At 42.7% G+C, this 27845-nt stretch overlaps 1 long non-coding RNA gene across 1 annotated transcript; it reads right to left on the reverse strand.

The window, feature by feature from the left end:
- On the reverse strand, positions 1-27845 carry LOC140599080 (uncharacterized). The gene is made up of 3 exons (XR_012001807.1): positions 27637-27845; positions 3848-4022; positions 1-104 (listed from the first exon to the last, which is right to left on the reverse strand). It is a non-coding gene; the product is annotated as an uncharacterized lncRNA (long non-coding RNA).

A 27845-nucleotide genomic window follows, 5' to 3' on the forward strand; every position in this document is an offset into this window, starting at 1 on the left:
CTTAACAGATGACTGCAGGTGGCTAAGAAATATGAAGTGACTTGCCCCAGATCATGCAGTTGGCAGAAGCACCAGGATATTTTCATTCCCAATACACCAAACACCTGGAAAAGTAACAAAAAAAGGGTAACTGAGAGAAGAAAAGGTGGTGAAAAGAGAAAGTGAGAAGTAGAGAAAGTCATAGTGAGGAAATAGGTTTAAAAAAAAAAAGCAAATAGAGAGTTGCCAACAGTATTCTCTGTTTCAGAACATGCTCTTCTTTGGATGCATGCCACACTGGATTTTAAACTATGAGCTTCTGGGAAACCCTAAGCCCTGGAATGATGTTGGCAAAACCCCTTGGGTCTCTGGGATGGCTTTTGTTTCTTCTTAACCCTGAGAATGGAGTCCAGGCTGGAGAGGTAAGCAGAGAATGGAAAGGTACGGTGGTTACTACTGCAGATGTCGCTTCATGCTGTTGCTTCCTTTTATCCTGCTTTCCTGGTTGTCTGGAACAGACTTCCATGTCTCATCATCAAACTCTTTAAATGTAGCCCCTACCCCACCTTCCAAGTGGGTTCCTCCCCATGCCCCTACTGTTGCCTTGGCCACGTAGTGTGTGTCTGATTTGGGGTTCTGTTCAGTCTGGTGTTTATATTTCAGATGGGGTCTCTAAGTCCTTGGGGGACAGAGTCCATTTTGAGGTCTGCGGTTTGCAGAGCCCGCATATGTGGTGGAAGCAACATCCATGGGAATCTCCAGGCTGGTCCATCACTGACTAGCTCCCCTCACTTCAGTGGCTCTGTCCCACAGTAGAAAAGAACATTGCTCTAAAAGCAACCCAGAGAAGTTCACCTTCCTTTGAAATGAAAGCATCAACCTTCCTACTGGTGAAACTCCCCTTACAGCCAGCTCAAATGTCCAGTTATCAATTAATAAGGGGCATCCTATTTCTCCTGTTTGACTCAGTAGTTTCAGAGACCAACAGTTGTAAGAACTAAAGTAATACAGTCTTATAACTAATAGAGTGGGAGGTCCCTCTTCTCCAAAATAATTGTCCAAAATTTCTTATTTTATTAGTTTGTCAAGCATTTACCAAGCACTTCTTTCTTTTTCTTTTTTTAAAAAATATTTTATTTATTCATTCATGAGAGATACACAGAGAGAGGCAGAGACACAGACAGAGGGAGAAGCAGGCTGCCTGTGGGGTGTCTGATGCAGGACTTGATCCCAGGACCCCAGGATCATGACCTGAGCCAAAGGCAGATGCTCAACCACTGAGTCACCCAGGTGCCCCTACCAAGCATTTGCTAGGTTCACTGGTAACACAAATATGAATAAAGTGCAATCTCTGCCCTCATAGATTTTATAATCTAGTGAATGGTTTGTGAGCTTAGAATCCATGGACTGTGAAGCCCCAAGATTCCATGCAAAACTTTGGGGGTGTATGTACATTTTTCTGAGTGGAGGATACATCACTTTTTACCAGATTCCAATCAGGGAACATGACACAGAAGATGAAGGACCGAGCCTACTTGCTCTCTTGCTGTTCCTCCACCATGCTGGGCATAAGCAAGTGTCACACTCATGACCACAGACAAAGGGAGGGGTAGAGTTACCATGTGTAGTTACTATGCGTAGTCATTATGTATAGTCACTATACGTAGTTACAGTGCATAGTTACTCTGGGTAGTCTCAACAGAGACCCAGTCCAGGTGGAACAATACAGGAGGGGTGCCTGTTGTAGAAAAGACCTCTCTGACCACTGGGTCGGGGAAGGAGGCTGGTTGCAGATGGAGATGTTGCTTTGAAAACCCTGCCTCTAGAGGGGTCCTCTCACTGTTATTTAATCCATGTTGGTGACCTCTTCTTCATATTTTCCACTACTTTACCATTTTTGTTATTATTGTCAGGACACATTTCAACTTCCTCATGTGCCTCCTTATCTATAAGTCCAGATCAAACAGGGCTCTCTGGTGAGATACATAACAGAAGTATGTGATGTGTTCCTGAAGGACACTTTTCTTGGGCTCGATCTGGCACAATTTGGCCCAAAAGATCATATGTTAATTTCACAAATGATTTGCATAGAACCTGCACATTCATTCTAAGATCACCCTTATTAAAAATGTATCACTATCTTGCAAGGCTTGCCATTCTTTGGAGTTTCTTTCACTGCTGATACATATAAAATCACATATAACTAATGTGTGTATATGATATATATCATGTGTGATATGATGTGATATAATGTATATACACATGTATATTATTACTCAAACAAGTCATTTTTTATCAGAAGTGGAAAATAGGTAAAAGAGCATTTGGAGGAAAGCAAAGCGTGAGCATTGAAGGCCTCCAGTAATCAATTTCATAACATGAATTATATCTTATTGACAGTTTAGAGAGTCCAATTACCAAGAAAGAACAACTCATAGTTTTTCCAAGCCGAGCAGATCATAACAAAGCATGGTAATGGATTTTCCTCAGATTAGGTCAAATGATTTTGCTTTTATCCAATGGCTATTGAAATACTCATCAAGTAGACAGGAGCAATGTGACATCCAGAATAAGGTGCAGATAGTGAGTTCCCTTGCATGGAGATATTTGGTACTTCGGAAGGAGTTCTACTAAAGAAGGCATCTGATCAAACATAACATTCTGTCAGTAGGGCAGCAGAGTATAAAAATAATTTTAGTTCTTTTTTTTTTTCTTGAGAGAGAGAGAGCAAGTGCACGCATGTGCACGAGTGGAGGAGGGGCAGAAGGAGAGGGAGAGAGAGAATCTTAAGCAGGGGTCTGTTTTATTTTGGCATTGATCTCATGACCCTGATCTCATGACCCTGGGATTATGACCTATTAGCTCTTACTTCTTAAACATCCAGTTTTAGGGCAGCCCAGGTTGCTCAGTGGTTTAGCGCTGCCTTCAGCCCAGGGTGTGGTTCTGGAGTCCCGGGATCAAGTCCCACATCAGGCTCCCTGCGTGGAGCCTGCTTCTCCCTCTGCCTGTGTCTCTACCTCTCTCTCTCCGTGTCTCTCATGAATAAATAAATAAAATCTTAAAAAATTAAACATCCAGTTTTAATGATTCCATAGCCTTCGTCACATATTCAGAAATTATTAGAATATATTTAAGTCATCAAGGACTTACTGAATACCTGTGATTAGCAAGGTGCTGTGCTTAGCTTTGCAGGATATACAACTCTGAATGAGAAATGGTCCCTCCCTTACAGAAATTACAGAATAATGAGACAGACTCCTACTTATAAGCAACTAAGATTCAAGGCTGAGACTATTAAATACTGTAATAGTAAAAGAACAATTTAAAATACAAGAGAAGCCGAGATGAAGGAGAGAATGTATGGGCTTGGAAAGGTCTCAAGAAGGGGGCAGAACCTGAGTTGGGCTAGGAAGGGGAAGGAGTCACCAAGCAAAGACAGGAACAAGGTCACTTCAGGCCCAGTATGTGGCGGAAAGCAGAGAGTAGGAAATGATAAAATATATCCTGGGAACAGTAAGGGGCCAGTTTGATTAGAACAAATATCTTGAGGGGGAGTAAAAAGAAATACATCTAAAAATTATGGTAAAACAGGCATTTCAAGGATTTTAAATACATATTAAGAACTTGCACTTTTCCATAGGTATGGCCTATGGTTTGGGGTGGGGGAAAGAATGCTTTGGCAAAAAACTAATTGCATGAAAATTCAGAAATTGGAGACAGACCACTTTGGAGATGATTACAAGTCCAGGCAAGTGGGAATCAAGCACTGGCTAAAGATAAACACATGAGACTGAGTCAGGAAAGACATCTATGAAGACAATGGGCATTGGCAAGGTAACGATCTTCAAATAAAACTAGTTAGAATTACCCTCAAAGACCTTCTGGCATGAATCCCGATACACGGAGTAGGAAAACCTCATAATATAGCTGGTCCTCCAGATCAGGGCTCAGCAAATGTAGACTCCGTCCACAGCAGCCCAGCAGCATTGCATTTAATCATGGAAGCCAGTCTGGTGGGCGAGGACAGCTCCACCAAAGCTTATCTGAAATTGGGAAGGAGAAGGTTAATCAAGTAGATTATACTCATGATTATATTTGATGAATCTACTCTCCATGGAAAATAATTGTATCTGAAAATGTCATCTGATTGTAGAGAATGTTAAGTAAACCCTGCTGCAAAAGTTTGGTGCTTGCTTGAACAATTACTTGTGAGTTCAAGAGATTGCTATAATGAAGGTCACAAACCCAGGTTCAAATCTCACCTGGCATCAACTAAACATGTAACCCGGAACAGCTATTTACATCTGATCATCATTACTTCCCTCATCTGTAATGTGTTGTCTGTAATACCCACCATCTTTGATTATAACAAAGATTGGAGGAGACCATGGATTTTGAAATGCCTGGACCAAAGATTTGTGGCAATGTTGGTTTTCTGGCTTTTTGTTTGCTTGCCTTTTTTTGTTTGTTTGTTTGTTTGTTTTGTTTGCTTGCCTTTTAATGGCCCTGCATTAAAGTGGCATATGTCAACCCATTCAATTCTATGCTTGGGCATGGTGTGCTGTTGTCGGATTCTGAGAGAGTGGCCACATGATCATGCTTTCAAATGAAGGATTTTCATGACTGCTTCCTTCAAAGTTGATAAGTAGAGGACAGAAATCAGAATATTATTTAGAATTTATTTGGTCCACCATTGTATCCACCTCTCACTTGTCCATTTTTTTAAAGATTTTATTTATTTATTCATGAGAGTCACAGAAAGAGAGAGGCAGAAACATAGGCAGAGGGAGAAGTAGGCTCCATGCAGGAAGTCCAATGAGGGATCCAATCCCGGGACTCTGGGATCATGAACTGAGCCAAAGGCAGATGCTGAATTGCTGAGCCACCCAGGTGTCCCATCACTTGTCCATTCTTAATGCCAGGACTCTTTTGCCCCAAAGTGCCTAGCTATGCATTCTGAGATCTCAAGGTTGGAGGATGCCAGAGCCGCCTGGTAGGCGAGATCCTCTGAGCAGGTGAGAGCATGGCAAGGGGGCGTGGTAAGGATCCAGCAGTTGTGAAGCAGTAGAGGAAAGTATTATGAGCAAATGAGAACCACCCACAAGGGGCAGAAAACTCACTTCTCACTCTAGAAGGCTGACCTGCTTCTTCTTCTTTTTTTTTTTTAAGATTATTTATTTATTCATTCATGAGAGAGGCAGAGACACAGACAGAAGGATAAGCTGATTCCCTGTGGGGAGCCCAATTCGGGACTTGATCCCAGGACCCTGAGATCGTGACCCGAACCAAGGGCAGATGCTCAACCATGGAGCCACCCAGGTGCCCCAGGCTGACCGGCTTCTAACAAAGGGAGGGCCAGATTGGAAGAGAAGGAGTGGACTGGCCAGTCTTCCACAGAAAGGAAAAATAGGCAGCGGGGTAGAATAAATTTAGGTGTATCTTTTTTTCCTTCTGGAAAATAAATCCAGAACTAGAGAGTGAAGATGTCTGGTCATGTGCTTCCCTGTCTGTAACTGCCTGGTCAGGCTGCTGTTGGACTTATGCTAAGTATAATCAATCTACCACTCTGCCAACTGAGGTAAGCAAGAGAAGGGTTTCACACCTGATAGTGGTTTACCTGATAGTAGGCCTCTCAACTGCTGTAATAAAATTCGGGCAGCTTGCATAAATCAGAGGAGCAGTATGAGGACCATTATAAAGAAAACAAGGAATTTCACAAACTGGTCTGATTTTTAGGGACAGGTAAAAGTGTGAGGTGTAACCAAATTCCCTGTCACCTCTGAAAAGAGTCAGGACAGCTGGGAGGTTAATTCTGCAAGTAGCCTACCTGGGTTCCCATTCCCTGCTCTATCACTGAATAGCTCTGTGGCCTTGGACAAGTTGTTTGATCTTTCTATGCCTTGGTTTTCCCCACCTATAAAACAGAGGTGATAATATTACATAGATGTGATAGGATTCGTTGTGACAAAGAAAAGAGTTAGCATGCATAAAATACTCAGTGTCGGGATCTGCCAAGGAAGCAGGTTAAAGAAGCATGTTTAATAATGATCCCTAAGCCTTATTTTACTACGAACCCTTGACATTACACAAAATTTTAACTGCACTTCAAGAAAGGTAAGTGACTCTTGAAGCACCTGGGTGGCTCAGTCAGTTAAGTGTCCAGCTCTTGATTTCTGCTCAGGTCAAGATCTCAGGGTCATGAGATTGAGTCCCAAGTTGGACTCCACACTGGGCATGGAGCTTGCTTAAGACTCTCTCTCTCCTTCTCCCTCTGCCCCTACCTTTGCTCTATCTCTCTCTGTCTCTCAAAAAAGAAAGTAGTTGACTCCCCTGTCTCTGGAAACAGCTGTTGAACAAAAAGAGGGACAAAGCAAGAAGACATGGCAAGCAAGGAAAGATATGAGAGCCGAAGTAGTTGCCCTCTAGAGAATCCCAGATGGCCTTTTCACCTCCCTGGAGTTCTGTGGATGACACCTAATGTCTTTGTGTTGAAAGCCAAGAGCATGATTAAGGAATAGATCCCAGGCTCCTCGCTTCACACCTTCTGCAGGGCAACCCCATGCATATCGGTTCACAAGTAACAGAGGAGCAGGCTTGAGGAGTGAGGGCCAATCCCCGCTCATCCACTGTCTATCAGCACTAATTTCCAAAGCAAAATGATGTCTTCCTAGACTGGGTCCCTTTGCATAGACTTTGTCTTAACCAAACAAGCCACCTGTAAACGTGATTAATTATAAAAGGCACCTGGGATAGGAGAAGCATATTTGGCACCATGAGACACAGCATCCTTGTCCACTGAGCTGCCAGTAACCTGGCCATGCCCGTGTGAAGGAGCATATAAAAGTATTTATATTCATGCATCATTCATTCATTTCCTCAACCCACCCACCCCACCCCATTTCTAAGCAGCTACTATGCTCTGCATACATCAGGTGCTTAGACTCTGTACATTGGCAATACTTTTCCAGCCACATCTAAGATAATCTCTTTCTCCACCGAAGTCATGCTGTCGAGGCCTTTCTGTCTGGTTCTGAAGCCGTGTATACATGTGCTATTTAATTGAAATGGAGCTCTTCTCTACAAGAGAGTCCTTTGTGCTTCAGAGGCAGTGCACCATTGGGGATCTCTGTCAGTGATGCTATGAGGTGTGATTCGGGGCCAAGCGGCCAGAGCGCATTTCAGTCAAAGCCACGTTCTGCGTCTCCTACAGGAAGGCCCCCAGATTTCTTCCAGAGCACCCCCCTCCATTCTAGAAACCAAAAGCTTGAACACAATTCTATTTAAGATTTGTAATACACTGAATCCTGTAAGGAATATGAAAGATTAATCTATTCTCACAGGGATGGTCCAGGTCTACTTCCCCCTCTGGACATTTTGGTCTCAATGGATCCACATATTGTCCACAGCATGCATTTTGTGTGGGTAGTTAACTCTCTTCACTGTCCTTTCTCTTCTGTGGCTTTATTCTTCTGACCACAGAAGCCGTGGAGAGACAGCATGTAAGGACAGTTGTCTTGTGTGCTTTGGAGCCAGTCTCATTTAAAATTCTCTCACTTCCTACCTGTGCACAGTGGCAAGTCACCTGTTAGCTGGCGATTAGAGCACTGATGTGAGAATTAAGTGAGGTAATGCATTTAGTGCGCTTGGCACTGGGGTTGATGATCATCATACAAACCGGAGAATACAGAGAAGAGAAGAGAAAAGAAACTTGCCCATAATCCAACCACCGGGGTTGAAAATCACTGTCAGGATTTTGGCGTGTGCCCTTCCTTTATCAAGCTCTTCCGGGGGTCCAGATGTCTTAGAAATCTTGCCAACACTATTGTTACGTCATTTGGGTTTTTTTTTGGATGTATAATACAATAAGACTTTCCCCACAATACTTATTTACTTCAAATTCATGATTTTTAATAGCTGCAAACTGTCAGATGAGTTTATGTAATTTGGTTTGAGTCCTCCAAGATTATCCGATGTTTTATTTCCATTCTTCATTGTTATAAGCAATGTGGCAATGAATGTCTTTACATGTAAAAACCTTTGTGTGCCAGTGGTTGTGTGTGTGTGTGTGTGTGCGTGCATGCATGCATGTGCTCATTGTTTTTTTGTCGCATGGTGGCTTTGAGGACAGAACTGGGTTCAAGGCCTGGCTCTATGACCCACTAGCTATGTGGCCTTGAGCAAGTACCTAACTTTTCTGAGCCTCAGTCCAGTTATTTGTAAAACAGTGATAGAGTAGCTACTCATAGGCATGTTGAAAGGGTCGAATTGCTAACCCATGTAATGTGCTTAGCCAGATGCCTGACACGTACACAACATGAGCTACTGTGGTCATTTTTTTGAAATAGAGGAATCAAAGTTTAGAAGGGATTTGAGTTAGCAAACATGGGATATCTTCATGGGAAATTTGGGAGTTTCTGTATAGAAAGGTTAAATCGAGCCCACAGCATCCAGAGTTCTAATAGGATTGGTGTAAACAGTACCCTGAGTAATTGTGGGTACTTGTCACCTTATCTGTGTTGTCTCATGGTGTCACTGAATGGAAATACGTCCTGGGAGGGTGGGGCAGAAATGTTTGAAAAAGAATTCCTTGGTGTTGTAGTTAGCTCTTGGTGTGCTTGCCTGGAACAGCAAGTGGGAGGGTGCCCACGGGCTCCCCGGAAACCATGCTCGCCCTGTGTTCCAGGAGGGGGTGCCCCTGTTCAGCACAAAGCCCGATTCGGAGGCTCTGGAAATAAACAGCCAGGACAGCACCTTGGTTCCTTAGAGTGAGGCTCAGTAAAGGAAAGGCTGAGAAGAGGTGCTTTTGTGGGTTGGGTCAGGTGGGAGCAGGAGTTTCCCCCTGGAGAAGTAGAGGCTGGGAGGCTGAAGGCGAGGAGGTCATTACGGTTAGGGTAGTGGGGGCATCTACAGGTGTGCTGAAGACGACCTGTCCTGCTCTCCACTTTGCCATCCCACTAAATACCATCTTCTATCCAGCTGCTCAGGCACCGATTCTCCACAGTCCGAGTGTCAAAAAGTCCTGCTGCCTCTCTCTCCAAAATATATCTGGAGCCCTCTTCATCTGTCTCCATTTTCACTGTTGTAATCCTGGTTCCAGCCCCCAGCCTGTCACCTGAGGACTTTGACAGCTCCGGACAAGCCTCTCCACTTCCATTCTTGCCCCATCCCTCTTCCAGCTGTGTGCTCCACGGGGCTGCCAAAATAAAACAGACCCCATCACTCTCCTGCGTATCCTCCAGTGACTGTCACTGCGATGACAGTGGCGTTGAGCCCTGAACCCAGTCTTGCATTCACATCATCGGTCCCCCGCTTCTCTGGCCTCACCTTCCCCTCGATGCTGGGGTCCTGCTGCCTTGCTTCCCTTTCTCCTTCCCATGGTGGGACTTTTGCATTAAGGGCTCTCTCTGATCGGAAGACTCCTCCCCCTGCTTTCCAGAGTATGCATTCCTTTTGGACACAAGTTTTCAGCATTATGTCCCCTTGGACATAATGGCCTTGCCTGGTCACCCAAACTAAAGTATCCACCAAGCCATCCCCTTTTATATCCCTTTATTTTGATTTGCTGATACCACTTGTTATAATCTGGTATTTTTGCTCAGTTTGCTTTCTGTCTCCCTCCACTGGAGTGGTGGCCTCGAAGGCAAGGACTCTTCCACTACTCTGGTCACTGCTGAATCCTCAGGCCCTAGAAATAGTTCCCGGCACATAGTAGGCACTCAATAAACATTTGCTAAATAGAGGCGCCACAGCTGGTGAAATCTTGGTCAGATTTTGCCAAAAGGCTTGTTTCCACGTTGGTCTGGCCTGGAAATTCTCTTCTCTGTATCCTATTGTGATCCTCCTGCATCCCTCATTTCTATGCCAGTCTGTGTCTGTCTTGTATCAGGTTTGATAGACCAGGGGCAGAAAGTTCTCTTTCTGTTCATAATTACTCAGAGTTAGGCTTTATGTCTCATTATGCCAATAATCCATGGTTCTTTGATTCTAGAAGTTTCTTTTTATTTTTTTAAGATCTTATTTATTCATGAGAGACACACACAGAGAGGCAGAGACACAGGCAGAGGGAGAAGCAGGCTCCCTCTGGGGAGCCTGATGCAGGACTCAATCCCAGAACCCCAGGATCATGCCCTGAACCAAAGATAGATGCTCAACCATGGAGCCACCCAGGTGTCCTGACTCTAGAAGTTTCTATTTCTATTATTATACATACATCTGTGTGTAAGGAGACATGGCTCTTCTTTGATGCCTGCCTGAAAGAGATGCCGAATGTTATGTCCTGGCTCATGCAGGAGGGCAAACCTTGTAAGGGTGCCTCGTTGTTCATGGGAAAGGAATTTCTAAGCTGAAGTTTTTGTAAACTGTTTCCACTAATTATTTGGAAATTCCCCATTTGTGGTTATGTTCAATGTCATCTTGTTAATTGCTGATGGGACTGAAATGGTTTACATGCTTACATTTTCTGTGTATCATACCCACTCCTCAAGAAAGATTCTTTGATCAGCCACATGCACCCAAAGATGGAAAGGAGAACTTCCTTTCACTAGAGAGTTCCCACTAGAAAGAGAATCAAGGAGTATGGTTTATACCATGAATTGAGAGACCAAATTAGGCCCCCTGATGTTTCTTCCCCATTCTGGAATCCTGCGTTTTCCCCTCATGAATAGAGCTACTTTCATAATCAAATTCATGAAATCTTTGTGGCTGCTTGTCTGTTTTTCAAGGAAAATTCTAGAGTCAGTATGGAGAATGGTTTGGAGAATGGTGTCACCATTTTCATAGGGACAAGTGAGAGGCTCTTTTGATAGAACACATGTAGGTATGAGCACTGAGCTTCCAGAGTACTAGCAGGGATTTAGCCACTCTGAGGCTAGTCAGTAGGTCATGGAATGGATTTTCAGCCAATGCTCCTCTTGGGAATTCAGCACATTTAGTGGGAAGAAGATTGCTTCTTTTACAGAAGTAATGTTGTGGACGTGTCATCTGTGGTTCATGCACTGAGAGTTGCCACTTTCTTGTCTGAACCCTTGTAACTGGATCTTGCCTTTATATGATAGCTGGGTATGGTGCGTGATCCAGTCTCTGGCTATGGGATAGAGCCAGGCCAGGTGTTCATACAGAACCAATCTTGTAACTCTGTCCATATTGCATTATTCTCTATTCCACTAAGTTAAATGAATAAATGAATGTTTGCTGAACTAAAGGACGCTGAGTGAGGAGGAAGCGTGGATCCAGAATTAAATGACATACAAGAAGTGTAGCTTCCAATTGCCACTGTGGGACTCCAGGCAAATTTCTTCTCCCCCTATAGGCCTCATTATCCATTTATCAACACAATATTGTTTGAGCCTTTTCTGTGCTAGAACTATGCTAGACATCCTCAGATGTCAGGTTGGCAAACAGATCAAAGATGATGTTGATAGACACACAAAAAATCATGTAGAAACAGTATGGGGTTATATAGTTTCTATTTTTTTTTTTAAGGTTTTTTTTTTTTTAATTTTTTATTTATTTATTTATTTATTTATTTATTTATTTATTTATTTATTTATGATAGGCACACAGTGAGAGAGAGAGAGGCAGAGACACAGGCAGAGGGAGAAGCAGGCTCCATGCACTGGGAGCCCGACGTGGGATTCGATCCCGGGTCTCCAGGATCGCGCCCTGGGCCAAAGGCAGGCGCCAAACCGCTGCGCCACCCAGGGATCCCTATAGTTTCTATTTTTAAGAAATTAGAGAGAAAATGACAGTGGGAATTCATTTTAATTCAACAAATGTTTATCAGACACTGACTAGTCAATGAGCTAGGCACCATTGAGGATAGTAAGGACAGGGAGGGATAAACAAAGCTTAATAATACAGGAGGTCTACCCTCCACAACTAGCTGAGGAAATAGTCATAGAAACAAGTTAAGGTAGAATGAGATGAGTGTTATCACACCAGTTGTTATGTATTTTTTGTTCTAGCTAAAGGGGTGACGGAGGGAGTAGTATTTGAACCAAGTCTTGGCCAAAGGTCTGAAGGATGTGTTAGATTAAGAGAAGGCAGCTGGAGGTCTCGGGCACCTGCCCAGTGTGGACCCATTTCCATTCTGAAAGATGAGTATAGCTCTTCTTTTCTGTGTGAGGGTATGAACCAGTCTAGGGATACAATGTGAGGAAAACGGACCCAATCCCTCCTCTGATGTACCTCATCACTTAATAGTGAAGATCATATTCATAAAATAAGCCCATACAAGCATACAATGGAAACATGGATATCACATTTCTATTTGCTCTTATCAATAAGACAGTTTCTCTCCCTGCACCTACCCTGTGGCCCAAGGGAAGAGAGCAAAGTCTTGGAAGTGAGAAGTATGTGATTTAGGGAAATCTTGCTAGATCGGAGGAGGCAGCTGAAAGTCTATTTTACTCATCTTAGTTGATTATAGAGAGAAGAGGGAGACAAGGAGAGTGTAAACTAGTCGGACATGCAAATGCTGGCTTTCCTCCACTCAGACTAGAACCTCTTAGGTTCTAGTTAGTATTTCTCCTCTTAGGAGAAAATGTGATAGAAATATTCAGAGAGGGGGGAGGGCAATCATGATGCCTTCATGGGTCCATGGGCTGGCAGCTCCGCTGCTCAGACGGTAGAGTCCAGGTGCTTGTGGGACCTGGGTTGTGTTTAAGTATTTATTTTAAAAAAAGAATCATGTCTCCATTTGTACTTAAGCAGTGTTCTCTTTTGCACAGCTGAATATTTGCAATTATGTTTCACGTCGGGCATTCTGTTGCAAAACCATAAAAACTGGGACACAGAAAAAAAAAAAAGAAATATTCAGAGAGTGGGACATTAGGAGCCTTAGAAACCTTAGCAGATAGTTAATGATATGCTTCATTGAGTATAATGCCAGAGGTTCCACTGAGGTCATTTCCATCACAGCAAAGGAAGACAGAGTAGCATGTGCAGAGGTAAAACTGCTGTTGAAATTTTCATATACCCTAATAAGAGGGTATGAAGATGCTAAGAAATCCCCAAATCCTTATGGAATCAAGCAGGATAAGGGAGATTATTGTTTTGGACTGAATTGTGATTCCCCTAGAGTCATGTGTTGATGCTCATACGGTATTTGAAGAAGGGGCCCTTGGGAGGTGACTGAGCTTCAAGGAATTCATGAGGATGGGGTCCTTATGACGGGATTAGCGCCCTTATAAGAAGAGGCACCAGAGAGCTGGCTCTGTCTCTCTCTCTCATGTGAGGACACAGAGAGAAGGTGGCCACCTGCCAGGAAATGAATCAGCCAGCACTTTGATCTTGGACTTCCCAGACTCTGGAACTGTGAGCAAATAAATTTCTCTTGCTTATTATGCTACTCAGTCTATATTTTGTTATGGCAGTCAAGCAGACTAATCCAGTTATGCTGCTATAATAAATGACTCCCCCAGTCTCCGAGGCTTAGTGCCACAAAGATATATTTCCTGCTTGTGCAAAGGTAGCTGCAGTATTAAGCAATTCTACGGGCCAACTGCCCTCCATGTGAAGAAAGTAACCCGGGTGCTTTTATCTGGCTGCCCCACCAGGTCGGCATGGGCAGCCACTGAAAGTAAAACCATTTCTGAAGATAGCTCCCCATCACAGGCTGTTCTGGGGTAGATATAAGGTTTCAGAAGGCCAAGTATAGTCTGCAATGGGTAAAATGTTTATACATCCCAATGACCGAAGTGAGCCTCTGTCTCTACGGTGAACTTTTTTTCCCTGACAGGAGTAAATAATAGAGTATCTCTCCTCTTTCTCATTCACTGTCATGAATTTTTCTGCTGCTTATCCCTGATAACCTAGAGAGGATCACATCAGGGACAGTCAGATAAATATTCCTCCTTCTTTCTTCTTCCATTGCCCAAGTAAGTATGTGGGTCTTCTAAAAAGAACCAAAATCTCTTATTAAGATTTATATGTTATCTACATACCCAATAATTGTTGCAATTCTGCAAATTGGATTACAAAATAATTGTAAACACCAAATGTGGTTCAAATTGCCTTTTACAGTCTCAGGCAAGCCAGAAGATGGTGTTAATTTGCTGCACTATTGCTCAGTGCATCTCCGAGGCCATTAAAATAAATGTTACATCACAACAGCACACAGCATCCTGAAACAGAGGGAATTCATAGCCATGAAAGTTTCAAAGAATATCACTTAGCGATTACATCACATAAGCCTCGCTTCGAGTCTCTGCAGTCATTGAGACCAGGAGGCCTGTGTTAATGGATGTTTGGGTTGTCAAGGGAAAAACATGACTCTAAGAATATAGATTCCTGAATTCCCATTACTAGTGGGTGGCCCAGTGTCTGCTCTCAAATAAGCAGAATTAAAGACAAAAAAGACCTTTCCTTTTCCCTGGAACTATGGTGTTTAAAATTAAAATTCAAACTTTAATATTGATGAATGACCCTTAGTGGAAATTGAGCAGAAGGATTAAGATTAGAATTTCCTGGTGCTGGCCTTTTCTCTAAGCTATAATCAGTTTTACTTCCCGGGAAGTGATGGAGACAGAAGTGATAGTGGAGGAATTAGAGCCTGGTAAGAAAAGCATGAAAATTTTAATGGTCCTTCTTTATTTGGCTAGCATTTTACAGTTTATAAATTATTTTTTTAAAATATTTTATTTATTTATTTATTTATTTATTTATTTATTTATTTAAGAGTGAGAGCAAGAGCATGAGCAGGTGGGAAGGGTAAGGAGGGATGGAGAAGAAGACTCCCCACCAAGCAGGGAGCCCAACACAGGGCTCAATCCCAGGATCCTGAGACCATGACCTGACCCAACTGACTGAGCCATCCACGCACCCCTATAAATCACTTTCGTATACCTCATGAGGGTCTCAAAAATGTAAAGGTAGAAGAATTTTCCCTGTTTTTCAAAGGGAGAGACTAGAGTCCGGGTGAGTGAAGTAACCAACCCAATATCACATTGCTTATGAGAGGAGAACGAGGATGAGGCCTCCAGATACCTCAGCCATGCTCTTGCCATATTACCTCTCTTGCATCTCATTCACCAAATATATGAGTAAGAGGGCACTCACTCATGGGGCTAAATTCAAAAGACTGAGTATGTTTCCTTAAAATCCTCTGCTTTTCTGGCCATGCATGGAAAAGAAAAACAAAAGTTCTGATGAATATCATGAAAAGCCAGTGGTGAGTTTGGGGGGATAAGCTTATGGGTAAGAACGCTTTTGAAGGAAAGTTGCTGGAGTGATGGCATCTGTGATGTTTTCCCAAGTCAGATACATTTGAGACCATGACTTCATATAGAAAAAGAACTTTCTAATAATTTTCTCCTTATAAATAAAGAATTATCATGAGCTCTTCATTAGGAATATCCTTTAGTGAATTAATCATTTTCAAAGTGACCTTTGAAGCACTCTGGTGGCTGCTTTTGGGAAATCCAATAGGGTCATGAGGCTACCAATGGCACACTTTGTTCTGATTTTCACACAAAAGTAGCCGCCTCCAGGACCTGGGCTCAAAATAGAAGGAATGACCTGTGTTTTTCTGGCCTAACCCTTGGATCCTTAAAAATAAAAGAACGTGTTGAAAGAATCTTTCTTTTAGCAATACACTTTTTAGAAATAAATTTTTGAGACAGTCCACGTCCTTGATCATAGCCCGGGAGATAACATAAGTAAAAGTGTGGTGATGCCCAGGTAGCTGTGGATGCCATGCGTATGTTGCAGAATCTGTGGGTTGATGCAAGGCCCCTGCATCTTGTTTCCAAGGGTTGCTGCTTTAGCTTTTGGCCACTGAGAATCACCATTAGAGACAAGTCATTTTTTGGATGTAGATTAGGAGTTGCAGGAAGCAGAAATCTTGGAGACAGGGAAGAAGAGCAGTAGCTGGTCCTTAGTAGGCAGTGGCTAAGGGATATTGATGCAGGATGAAGACAGCAAAATGGGGAAGGGAGGGACTCTACTACAGCAGGAGTCATCGTCGGCCAGCCCCGTTCTCCAGGTGCCTCTTCCTTTCCAGCTCACACCCAGGCCTAGTCTCTAATTTGGCTCATCAATATGCTGTCATCATTAACATCATCTGCACTATCAAGCTTCAAATGTTGATAAAAATAAATTGCTGCTTATAAGTCAGCTTTGTTAACACATTAGGAAGCCGGGGGAAAGCTTTTAGCCTGTTTGCATATGTCAGTGACAGCCGCCAAAATAAGCCCTTGGCTCAGTGCTCTGAGGCCTAGAGAAATCCTGGTGGGCCTAAGAAATTAGAACAAAGCCCTAAGTTCAATGACAAATCCCAAATCTTTCCTCTAAACTTTCTATTTCCTTTTTGTATGATATTCCTGTCCACGCACACCAAACTCTCAGATTGCTTTCTCTGGTGATGATGATGATGAGGAGGATGGTGGTGGCATTTAAATATAACTTGGTGTCCACCTTGTCTCTGCCAATGCATGAGCATCCTGGGAGAAGTTAGATATGTATACGTGATGCTTATTGAGGTCCAAATAAATACATAAAAGTGCATGTAGATATAAAACTCAATGAATTTTCACAAATGCAACATATCTATGTAACTAACACCAGATTCAAACAACAACTACATTACTGGCACCCAGAAGCCAATACCTTGCTCCTTGTAGGTCATGAGAACCTCCAAGGTGGCCACCATTTCACTCTGTATAATATGTACTTCATAAAAATTGCACTCTACAGCATGTATGTTTTGTGTCTGACTTTTTCCCCTCAACATGAGGTTTATGAGATTTGTTGTTCTATGTGGTTTTTGGTTATTCATTCTCATTGCTGTGTAGAGTTTTATTGTGTGAATATACCATAAGGTGCTTACCCTATCGAATGTTGATGAGTATTTGGCCGATTTCCATTTTTTCCCTTTTGAGGGGACTGTTTTTTTTTTTTAATTTTTTTTTATTATTTATTTATGATAGTCATACAGAGAGAGAGAGAGAGAGAGGCAGAGACACAGGCAGAGGGAGAAGCAGGCTCCATGCACCGGGAGCCCGACGTGGGATTCGATCCCGGGTCTCCAGGATCGCGCCCTGGGCCAAAGGCAGGCGCCAAACCGCTGCGCCACCCAGGGATCCCTTGAGGGGACTATTAAGCAAAGTACTGCTGTGAGGATTCTTAAAAAATTTTGGGTGAAAATAAGCACCCATCACTTTTGTTTTATGCTTATGGATGGAACTGCTGGGTCACTGGGGGTGTATGTGCTCAGCTTGAGTAGATGCTTACAGCTTTCCAGAATGAAAACACTGTTTGACATTAAATTCAGCACTAAACAGAGCTCCATTTGCTTCACATCTTCCCAACACTTAGGGTCTTCTATGTTAGCTATTTCAGGGGGTGTGTTCTGTTTAGATATTTTGCCCATTTTTCTATTGAAATGACTTTTTTTCTTTACTAATTTGTAGGTGTTCTTTATCTGATCTGAGTCATTTGTCAGATGTAAGTATTGTAAATATTTTCTTCCATCCCATGGGCTGACTTTTAACTATCTTAATGGAGTCCTTTGACAAAATAAGAATTTTTAAAATACTTTATAGGGAACTTACTACTGAGAGGCTTAAGACACTTCACTTGGCTCTCCAGAGAAAGACACAGACTCTGTGTAGCCCAGCCTGTAGAAGTAGAAGACAGAGCTTAATAATTTAGATAAGATAGCTAATAATGATGATGATGATGATATCAATCCTAGACTGATTGCTTATTGCATGTCTAGAGATTATGATTCATACATGGTCAAAGTTGAAACTTCCAACATCCCCATCAGATAAAAGCATTATTATCAGCCTCATTTTCAGACAGGAGATTGTGGCACAGAAAAGTAAAGTGACTTCAAACCCAGTGCAGCCTGTTCTAAACTTCTGCTCTTTTTTATTTTTAAAGATTTATTTATTTATCCATGAGAGACACAGACTGAGAGAGAGAGAGAGAGAGAGAGAGACAGGCAGAGGGAGAAGCAGGCTCCTCGCAAAGAGCCTGATGTGGGACTTGATCCCAGACACCGGGATCATGACCTGAGCTGAAGGCAGGCACCCAACCGCTGAGCCACCCAGGTGTCCCTAAACTTCTGCTCTTGACCATGATGGTACACTATTTTTGTCAAGCTCACTTTAAAGCCTAAAATTAATAACATTTTCTATTTAATAAGGACCTAGTCTAGCTAAATCTGGCCCCACAAGGTTTCTGGGTCAGAAGGAGGAGAGGCATTTGGGAACCAGTGAACAATCGTGGAAGGCGGTCTGATCTCATGCTTAACCCTGGGCAAGACCCCTTCAGTTGGGGACAAGGATTCGAGAGGGATTCATTGAGAGCTGTTGGCCACCAGCATCCCCAGAAGCTGGGAAAACAAGTGCTTTGGTCCTGGGTGGGGGTACTGAGGGCTGCTGCATGGTACACAGTCCATTTCTTCTGCTGTCTGTACTCCCTTGCTTCATATATTAAGTTCTGAGAAAAGCTCCACCAGGATTTTGTCAGGTCTCTTCTGATAGAAACTTTTTAGAGGAAGGTTAGTGCCATAAACCACAGGCCCTGCCACCGCAATTTGTCTTGAAGCTACAGTCTCCACTCGTCATCTTCCTCTTCCATGCATCCCCTCAGCCCCTTCTAGAGATTCTTCACCCTTTATTTGTGCCTCTGTTAGTGAGTAGGGCTTACCTGTTATAATAACCCAGACCCTTATCCTGTTTCCACCCATGAGCAGGTGATCCAGTTCTGAAATCCCATAGTAGAGTTTCTCAGGATACTCCTGGTACCAACTGTTTGCAGGTTAGGTTCCCTGAGAAATAGAGGTCTGGGATGAAAGTGAGCATGCAGGAAAATGCTCTTGCCGTGATCACACGAGAGGGAGTAAATGAAGCATCATGGTCAAAAGGAGAAGTTGAACTGCAGAGCAGTTGTAATAAAGCCCCTAGCCAATCCTACAGGAAGTTCTGGAGTTGGATGGTCCTTTAAAGTTATCCCCACATCAACCAGTCACTAGATATGGCCTGGCCCCAGTGGGGACACTGCTCTGTTCATCTGAGAGCTGCCGACCAACATTTGCAAGTGCTTCAGTGCTGGGGGAAGCCATCTGGGCAGACCACCCTGACATCCACTACAAAGATTAATGCCTTAGAGCTGAGTTACAGTCGTCCAGAAGAATAACATTTGCACTGGAAATTGTCGGGGGGTGGGGGTGACTAGGTGACGGGCACCGAGGTGGGCACTTGATGGGATGAGCACTGGGTGTTATTCTATATGTTGGCAAATTGAACACCAATAAAAAATAAATTTGTAAGAAAAAAAATAAAAATAAAATAAAATAAAATAAAATAAAATAAAATAAAATAAAATAAAGAAATTGTTGGGTGGCATTGGGAAGAGCAGCTTCCGGAAGGGATTTGGGGCTTACGTAGGTGGAGAGATACTTCCTTACTACGAGATTTCATCAGTTATAATCATCAAGATGTCAGTAATTATAAGATGGATTCCAATTTTATTATAAATTTATATATTACTGAAGCAATAAAAAATAACATCAATTAAATGATGAAATACAATGTCACATGTAAGAAGCATCTCAAGTTCAGAGTTGGGATGTGAATACACATGAATAAAACCTCCTGCATCTTAGAATTAATGATATATGGTAAGTGTTAATGTGCATCCTCCCCTCAAACATACACACACAAGCACGCACAAGATAATTCAGTGCTTCCCATGGCGTTGGTGGACATTGCCAAAATGGCAGTGAAGAAGGAAAGGTAGGCTTGTTGGCGTCACCATTCTCAGTTGAAGGGCCCAGATAAAGCTTCAGTTGTGTGCTGCTTTTGCTGCCTTACACTGCACCTTGTATCTAGGCATATGGGGGGCAAGCAGCAGGCACGTCCCATTGGGTGACCAGTGGTTGTTGTTCACAGGAAGGAGAAACATTCAGGGAAAATACTCAGGCCAGAAGAGACCACACTCGCCCACTCAAGAACCTTACTCTGATCAAAGTTGGTTGTGTCTGCCTCTCCCATACTTTCACCCTAGGAGAGTAACAAGGATAAAGGGAGCTTTCATTCTCTCCCCTAACCCACCCCGTTTTCCCTGTCATCTCTAATGCCATGAGGACCAGCAGAGGGAAGAAATAAAGAGAGTATTGAGGAAGCATGATGTTCACCACTTCAAAGAAGGTTCCATTCATTCTCTCTCAGCCTACCTACACCTCAGGCTCTACCCTCCCACCCTCTCCCACTCACCCTACATTGAACAGTTCTTTCTCCAACCATCCAAACAGTTCTTGCAATGCCGCCTCCTTCATGTAACCTTATACAATGACTTGAAAGAGGAGTGACCTCCTAGATCTCTTCCTTTCTAAACTCCCACAGGGTGCTCTTCACTCGCATTTCCCACTTAAATACACTGGCGTCTTCACCTGAGAAATTATGGATTTTGTTTTATTTTGTTTTATTGCAGCATTTGCCTTGGGCATATCCCTTACTGGCTAGCACATGACCACTGTGTCCCTCTCCCACACTGCCAACGATGCAGAGAAAGAACTTGGTGGTGGAGAGCGGGTCGCAGACAGGGAGCCTCTAACCAGCCACTGCAGCTGCTGGTGGTGAAGAGTCGCAGATGGAAGATGTACAGTGAGGTCTCTAAGTGATTCCAAGGGGTGGATCTTAGATAAGGCAGCAGGGTTTTCCCAGCAGCCCTGGAGGGTGGGGCGATGTTCTGCTCAGGGCTGCTCAGATGGTTCAGAGACGCTGGGGAGAACATGAGAGCATCAGCCTTCATCAGGCACTAGAGGGCGCCATAGTCTTGAGTGACTGAAGCATTTGTCTCTAAGCCTCACCTTGAAGCCCCAAGAAAGGGAAGCCCCAAAAGTCTCAAGTCCCAGAGCTGCACTGGACCTTAGGCCATCAACCAGCCTTAGCGCATGCCTGGACTTTTGGATGGACCATTCCAAAATGTGCAATGGACCAGAATGTATGTCACTGCTGGAGATTTTCAAAGGCAATACCACCCTGATTAAAAAAACATATCTTTGGGGCGCCTGGGTGGCTCAGTGGGTTAAGTGTCTGCCTTTGGCTCAGGTCCTGATCCCCGGGTCCTGGGATGGAGCCCACACCAGGCTCCCTACTCAGTGGGAAGCCTGTTTCTCCCCCTCCTTCTGCTGCTTGCCCTGGTTAAGCTCTCTTGCTCTGTCAAATCAATCAATCTTTTAAAAAATCTATCTTTAACAATAATAAAAGTTACCTATTTACATACTGTTTACTCTATGCCAAGCACTGTTGTAAACACCTATATGCATTAGCCTATTTAATTTCCCCAATAACCCTAAAAGGTTATATATAATGTACAATTAGAAAATGTAGGCAGAAATGTCCAGAGATTTGCCCAAGATCACGCAGCTAATAAGTGGAGGGGCCAGGATGCAAATCCAGGAATCCATCCTGGAGAACTACTCATAGAGATTATAGTCAACAATACTGACTGTAACAATAATGCAATTGGAGTTGGCTCTTGAACAACACCTGTTTGAATTGCCCAGGTCCACCTCTAGGCAGGTTTTTCTTTTCAATAAATACAGTACACCACTATAAATATACTTTTCCCGTAGTTTGGCTATTGTGGATATTGCTGCTATAGACATTGGGGTGCAAGTGCCCCTTCGGATCACTACATTTATATCTTTGGGGTAAATACCCAGTAATAGTGTAATTGCTGGGTCATAGGGTTGCTCTATTTTCAACTTTCTGAAGAACCTGCATACTGTTTTCCAGAGTGGCTGCACCAGCTTGCATCCCCACGAACAGTGTAAGGGGGTTCCCCTTTCTCCGCGTCCTCGCCAACATCTTTCATTTCCTGACTTGTTCGTTTTAGCCATTCTGACCAGTGTGAGGTGGTATCTCATTGTGGTTTAGATTTGCATTTCCCTGATGCTGAGTGATTTTGAGCATTTTCATGTGTCTTTTGTATGTCTTCTTTGGAGAAATGTCTGTTCATGTCTTCTGCCCATTTCTTGATTAGGTATTTGTTCTTTGGGTGTTGAGTTTGGTAAGTTAGTTATAGATTTGGATACTAGCCCCTTATCTGGTAAGACATTTGCAAATATCTTCTCCCTTTCTGTCAGTTGTCTTATGGTTTTGTCAACTGCTTCCTTTGCTGTGCAGAAACTTTTCATCTAAATGAAGTCCCAATAGATCATTCTTGCCTTTGTTTCCCTTGCCTTTGGAGATGTGTCTAGCAAGAAGTTGCTGCAGCTGAAGTCACAGAGGTTGCTGCCTGTATTCCCCTAGGTGTTCCCCTCTAGGATTTTGACAGACTCCTGTCTCATATTTAGGTCTTTCATCCATTTTGAGTCTATTTTTTGTGGATGGTGTAAGAAAATAATCCAGTTTCATTCTTCTGCACGTGGCTGTCCACTTTTCCCAACATCATTTGTTGAAGAGAGCCCAGATGTCCATTGACAGATGAATGAAAAAGGAGATGTGATATATATACACAATGGACTACCTCTCATCCATCAAAAAAAAAAAAAAAAAGAAATCTTGCCATTTGCAACGACATGGTTGGAACTAGAGGGTATTATGCTAGATGAAATAAGTCAGTCAGAGAAAGACAATTACTTTATGATCTCACTCATATTTAAAATTTAAGAAACAGAACGGAGGATCATAGGGGAAGAGAGGGAAAAATAAACAAGATGAAAATAGAGAGGGAGACAAATCATAAGAGACTTAATCATAGGAAACAAACTGAGGGTTGTTGGAGGGGAGGAGATGGGGAGAGGGGGGGTCACTGGGTGACGGGTATTAAGGAAGGCATGTGATGGAAAGAGCACTGGGTGTTATATGCAACCGATGAATCACTGACCTCTACTTCTGAAACTAACAATACACTATATGTTAATTAATTGAACTTAAATTTAAAAAATAAAATTTCCAAATATAAAAAATATTAAAATACTTCTCTACTGATAAGTAAATAGCTATTGTCCTGAGCCAGTATTCTTTACTACTTCCAATAAATTTTGACAATCCATAAAGATGAAAAAAATGTATTTTTTTCTTCCTTATGATTTTCTTAATACCATTTCTTTTCTCTAGCCCTACTTTATTGTAAGAATGCAGCATATAATACATATGACATGTAAAATATATATTTACTGACTATGTTATTGGTAAGGCTTCCAGTGAAAAGATAGGCTACTAGTAGTTCAGTTTGGGGGAATCAAGGTTATATGTGAATTTTTGTGTGGGGGCTGGCACCCCAACCTCTGCGTTGTTCAAGGATCAAATGTATTACCATTAATACATATCTTACATAATATAAATATTAGGTTAATATGCAATATATAGTGATTATATAATTATAAACCTCAAAGTTGCTAAGACACTAGATTTTGTTTTTAGGTTTTTTACTTATTCATGAGAGACACAGAGAGAGATAGAGAGAGAGAGAGAATGAAAGGGGCAGAGACAAGGCAGTGAGAGAAGCAGACTCCATGCATGGAGCCCGACATGGGACTTGATCCTGGGTTTCCAGGATCACACCCTGGGCCGAAGGCAGGAGCTAAACCGCTGAGCTACCCAGGGATCCCCTAAGACACTAGATCTTAATTGTTTCATCACAAAAAGGATATAATAATTATGTGACATGATAGAGGTGTTAGCTATGCCATGGTGGTAATCATATTGCGGTACACAAATGTATCAAATCAACATGTTGTACACATTAAGCTTCATAATGTATTGTGTCAATTATATCTCAGTTAAAAAAAAACCCAAATCTAAAAAACCAGCTTCAGAGTCTGTGCTAACCTACTCTATTCACATTTCAACACAGGCACTATGCACTCAATCGTCACATTTTTTGTCAGAAGTAAAAATAAATTTCCTCCAATTCCCCTCATTCAACAACCACCACCTTCTAACCAAAACTGCTTTCTTAGCACTCCCTGGATCCAGCCCTTCTCCTTCCTTTCACCAACACCCTAGACTTCCTGACCATGCTGTGGAATTTTTACTGACTGTGCCAGAGACAGTTTCCCCCCCTTTTTTTGAGGTGGAGGAAGGGCAAAGGGAGAGAATCTCAAGCAGACTCCACCATCAGCACAGAGCCCGACGTGGCAACGTGGGGCTCTATCCCAGGACCCTGAAATCATGAGCTGAGCAAAAATGAAGTCAGATGCTTAACCGACTGAGCCGCCCAGGTGCCCCTGACAGCTTCTGACTGCCATGCTTTTAAATACAATTGGTAAAATCTCTCTTGGGTTTCGGCAAACTATTGGTTCATGTTTCTTTAACTTCTGCTCTAAAGCAGTGGGAAAGGACTAAAGCAGTGAAAGTGAAAATTCTACTCCATGACTTGGCATTGCACTTGAACTAATTAACTTCACAAAATTCTCGCCTTGCCTACATGGAATATTAGAGAAAGAATTAGATTTTAAATGAACCAGACATCATAATGTCCTGGGATCGTTTGCTTGTTTGTTTACCAAAAGATAGCATATTTAAATGTCTTCCCTCCTCTCTTATGTGGTTGGTGAGGATTTATTAAATGCATCCACAAGTCAATGAACTTGGGTTGAATCTAAACTTGATTCCCTTTTTGACTCTACCACTAGCACCTCACTGTGGGACCTCACCCTAGAGTTTCCTCTCTGCAAAGCAAGAGAGCTTCTTCTACCTTTTCTGGAAAATCTGTGGGAAAATTAGACTTGGCAAATTAAATGCCGTATTCAGTGCACTCGGAGGGAATCTTTTTATTGTGGGGAGCATTATGGTTGTAAAATGAAAAAGATTTGCTTTATTCTTATTGGTTGATTCCAGTGAATATGGAATTCTCTGATGATGTTTGAGCCAAGCTGATTCTCTGCAGGCACCTTAGTTCTAAGAAAGCCTAGTTATTTCTGAGACCAGGTGTGTATGACAACTGCGAGATCTAGGGAACTTGGCAGAGTCAGATCCTGACTCCAGTCCTGGCCAAGCTGTGAGAGCTTGGGCCAGTTACTTACTCCTCTGTGCCTCAGTTTCCTCCTCTACAAAATGGGGGGAGGGGGGGTAATCACAGTACCTACTTCATAGAAGTGCAGTTGTTATAAGAACCGAATGAGTTAACACATGCAAAGCATTTTTAACACTGGTATTGAATACACGCTCAATAAATATATGTGTCATTAGCTACGTTGCTTTTATACTGACCACCACGGCTGTTGCAATAGAGCCTGGTCGTCTTGGGGGAAGTGGGCGTAGGGGAACTCAAGTTTATGCTCTTAGAAGGTACAAGCAGAATCTGGAATAAAAGGAAAGCAGCTTTCTCAGAGTCCTTGTGCATAGCATCCTCACAGCCAGGTATCCAGCTGTGGCTCGGAACTCAAGTGAGAGCTGGTAAGGCAAAGCAAGAGAGAATGTTTAGTGACAGCAGCAGGTTCCAACTGTTGCTTCTGAGTAGTAGTAAGGCCATTCCAGAGATGCTTGAAAAAGAAGTCCTGCTGTTTGCATCTAAACATTTTTTGGCAGCCTGGTCTCATTTTAGGGTCCAGACACCAGATGTGCTTGTACAGGAGCCACCACCAACCTGTGTGCTCTAAACAAGTGGTTTGTGGCGTCCAGTTCTGCCTAATGGAAACCATCGAGTACCCACGCATTCCTGTTAGTCTACTGAAAAGCCTGGGGGATGGTAGAAAGGAATTGAGACAATCACCGAAGTCATGAGTCACAAGCTTGTGGGTTATTTTCTCTACATCAAACTCAGTGAGAGCACCCCAAGAAGATCATTTGTTGACATAGTGGGTACCTGGGAGAGGGGGGAAGAGGAGAGAGAAGGATGAACATCAAGGTAGGTCAAGTTGGTAGAGCAGCCTGTGTTTCCACCATAGGTCGCATGCAGATGCTGGAGAAGGAGGAAGGTTTGAAGAGGAAACTTGCTGTTACCCCAACTAAGAGGGCAGAGCTGCAGCTCAGACAGCCCTAGGAGCCGGAACTGCAGGAGGTTCTTGGAAGATGCTGGATCAGAGTATGGAGAGCTAAGGGGTGGGCAGGCCCCTCACCCACCCCACTCCCAAGGGACTGCATTCAGGCCTGCTGCACACAGACAGGGCTTTTGGGGACAGTCAGTGTAAGCCTGAGAAGAAGCCACAGCCAGCCGAGGACTCTGACAGACGGCTGTCAAGGGCAGATTGGGTGCACAGGAAAGATTATTCAGAGGTTACTTTGACTTCGAAATTAATATTCCATTTATTAAAAAAATCCAGCTCTTTGTGCAACATTTAAATTCAGCTTATAGATCTTATTATTCTATTTATAGTTCTAGCAATCATTAACAATAGCTTTTTAAAAGGACTTTGATTAACATTAGGTCTCATTTACAAACTTAGTCTAACTTCTTCTAATATTTTAAGTTGCATTTATATGTTAAATTATTAAATATACTTAATTTTCCCAGATGTTTGACTTAACAAAAATGCTTCTTCCCTATGTACTTGAGTAACACTGACAGATCTAATAAATTAAGCTTATAATAAAGGTAAAAATGAAGACTTCTTAAATACTCTAATACAAATATGATACCTAATAAGATTTCTACTTAAAGTTTCAAGCTCAAATTAATTACTCAATTAACCTCTTTGAATTAGAATCACAAGATTGACCTACTATTTTTTTTAAGATTTTAAGTAATCTCTTTACCCAACATGGGGCTTAAACTCACAACCGCAAGATCAAGAGTCACAAGCTCCACCAACTGAGCCAGCCAAGCACCCCTGGCCATGTACTCTTCTGGGCCAGATTCTCTTAAACAATGAAAATACCTGGAATACAAATATGTATAGATTCCTTATTAAAAATATTGTACTATGGGTTTAATTTTCATGAACATTGGTATACTTGTGAATGTGCTCAAGGCTAAAAATGTGCTTCCTCACTAGATAATAATTGAATCGTCCAATAACTTTGGAGGATACCTTCTCAATTGTTAAGGGGGAAGGTGATCAGGCTTCAGGAAGAACATAACCATCTGAGCCCCTACCATCCAGGTCCCAGGCCACTGAGGGATGTCTGAATCCCCCCACCTCCCACCCCAGCTGCTTCTTTACTTGACTATACTTGTATTTACTTAGCCCTTACGATACTTATATGCACTCCTGCATAGCTCTTCCTCTTAGGCCACAAAATTCTTACATCTGTAAGAGCTAATCAAATAGGTTAATTAATTGGCATCCAATTGAATTCTGGATATCTCTTACGGTTTGGTCTGTCTCCAAACTCACCACCTCCAAGGTTTTTCTATGGGCAGTGGCCAGCAACCTAGGAGGACCCTTGTCCTCTCTCTTATTCCTGCCTCTCAATCCCAATCCTCATTAAGCTGCAACTAGGAGAGGGAGGAGAGGGAGAGAGACGAAGGTTCTTCTCCCTCCTGGTTGTTGGGACTGTAGGTCGGGGCCAAGCTGGAGCGAAGGATGGGCCCCTTATATTGGACTTTGTTATAACTGAAAATAACTGGAAAACTATGGGGTTTGCCTGAGGCATTGGTAAAGGGAGGGAAAGGAGGACTGAGCAGAGGAGAGTTGAAGACAGTTGTTAGAAATAATCTTGTAAAAAAAAAAAAAAAGAATCTTGTTTGATGTTCCTGTGTCTTTCAGGTCAAATTGTTCAATGAACATGTAACAGTTGAGCAAAGACAGCTTACCTCTTATGAAGCCTTCAAAGTTGTCTGGCTCTAATTATTTCTGACGCTTGTTAGAATGTGTACCTCCTTGGGGTGCCTGAGTGGCTCAGTCAGTTAGGTGTCTGCCTTTGGCTCAGGTTATGGTTCCAGGGTCCTGGAATCGAGCCCCACATCCATCGGGCTCCCTGCTTCTCCTTCTCCCTCTGCTCTTCCCTCTTGCTTGTTTTCTC

Source organism: Vulpes vulpes, chromosome 5 (assembly GCF_048418805.1).
Source record: "Vulpes vulpes isolate BD-2025 chromosome 5, VulVul3, whole genome shotgun sequence".
Classification (NCBI taxonomy): Eukaryota; Metazoa; Chordata; class Mammalia; order Carnivora; family Canidae; genus Vulpes; species Vulpes vulpes.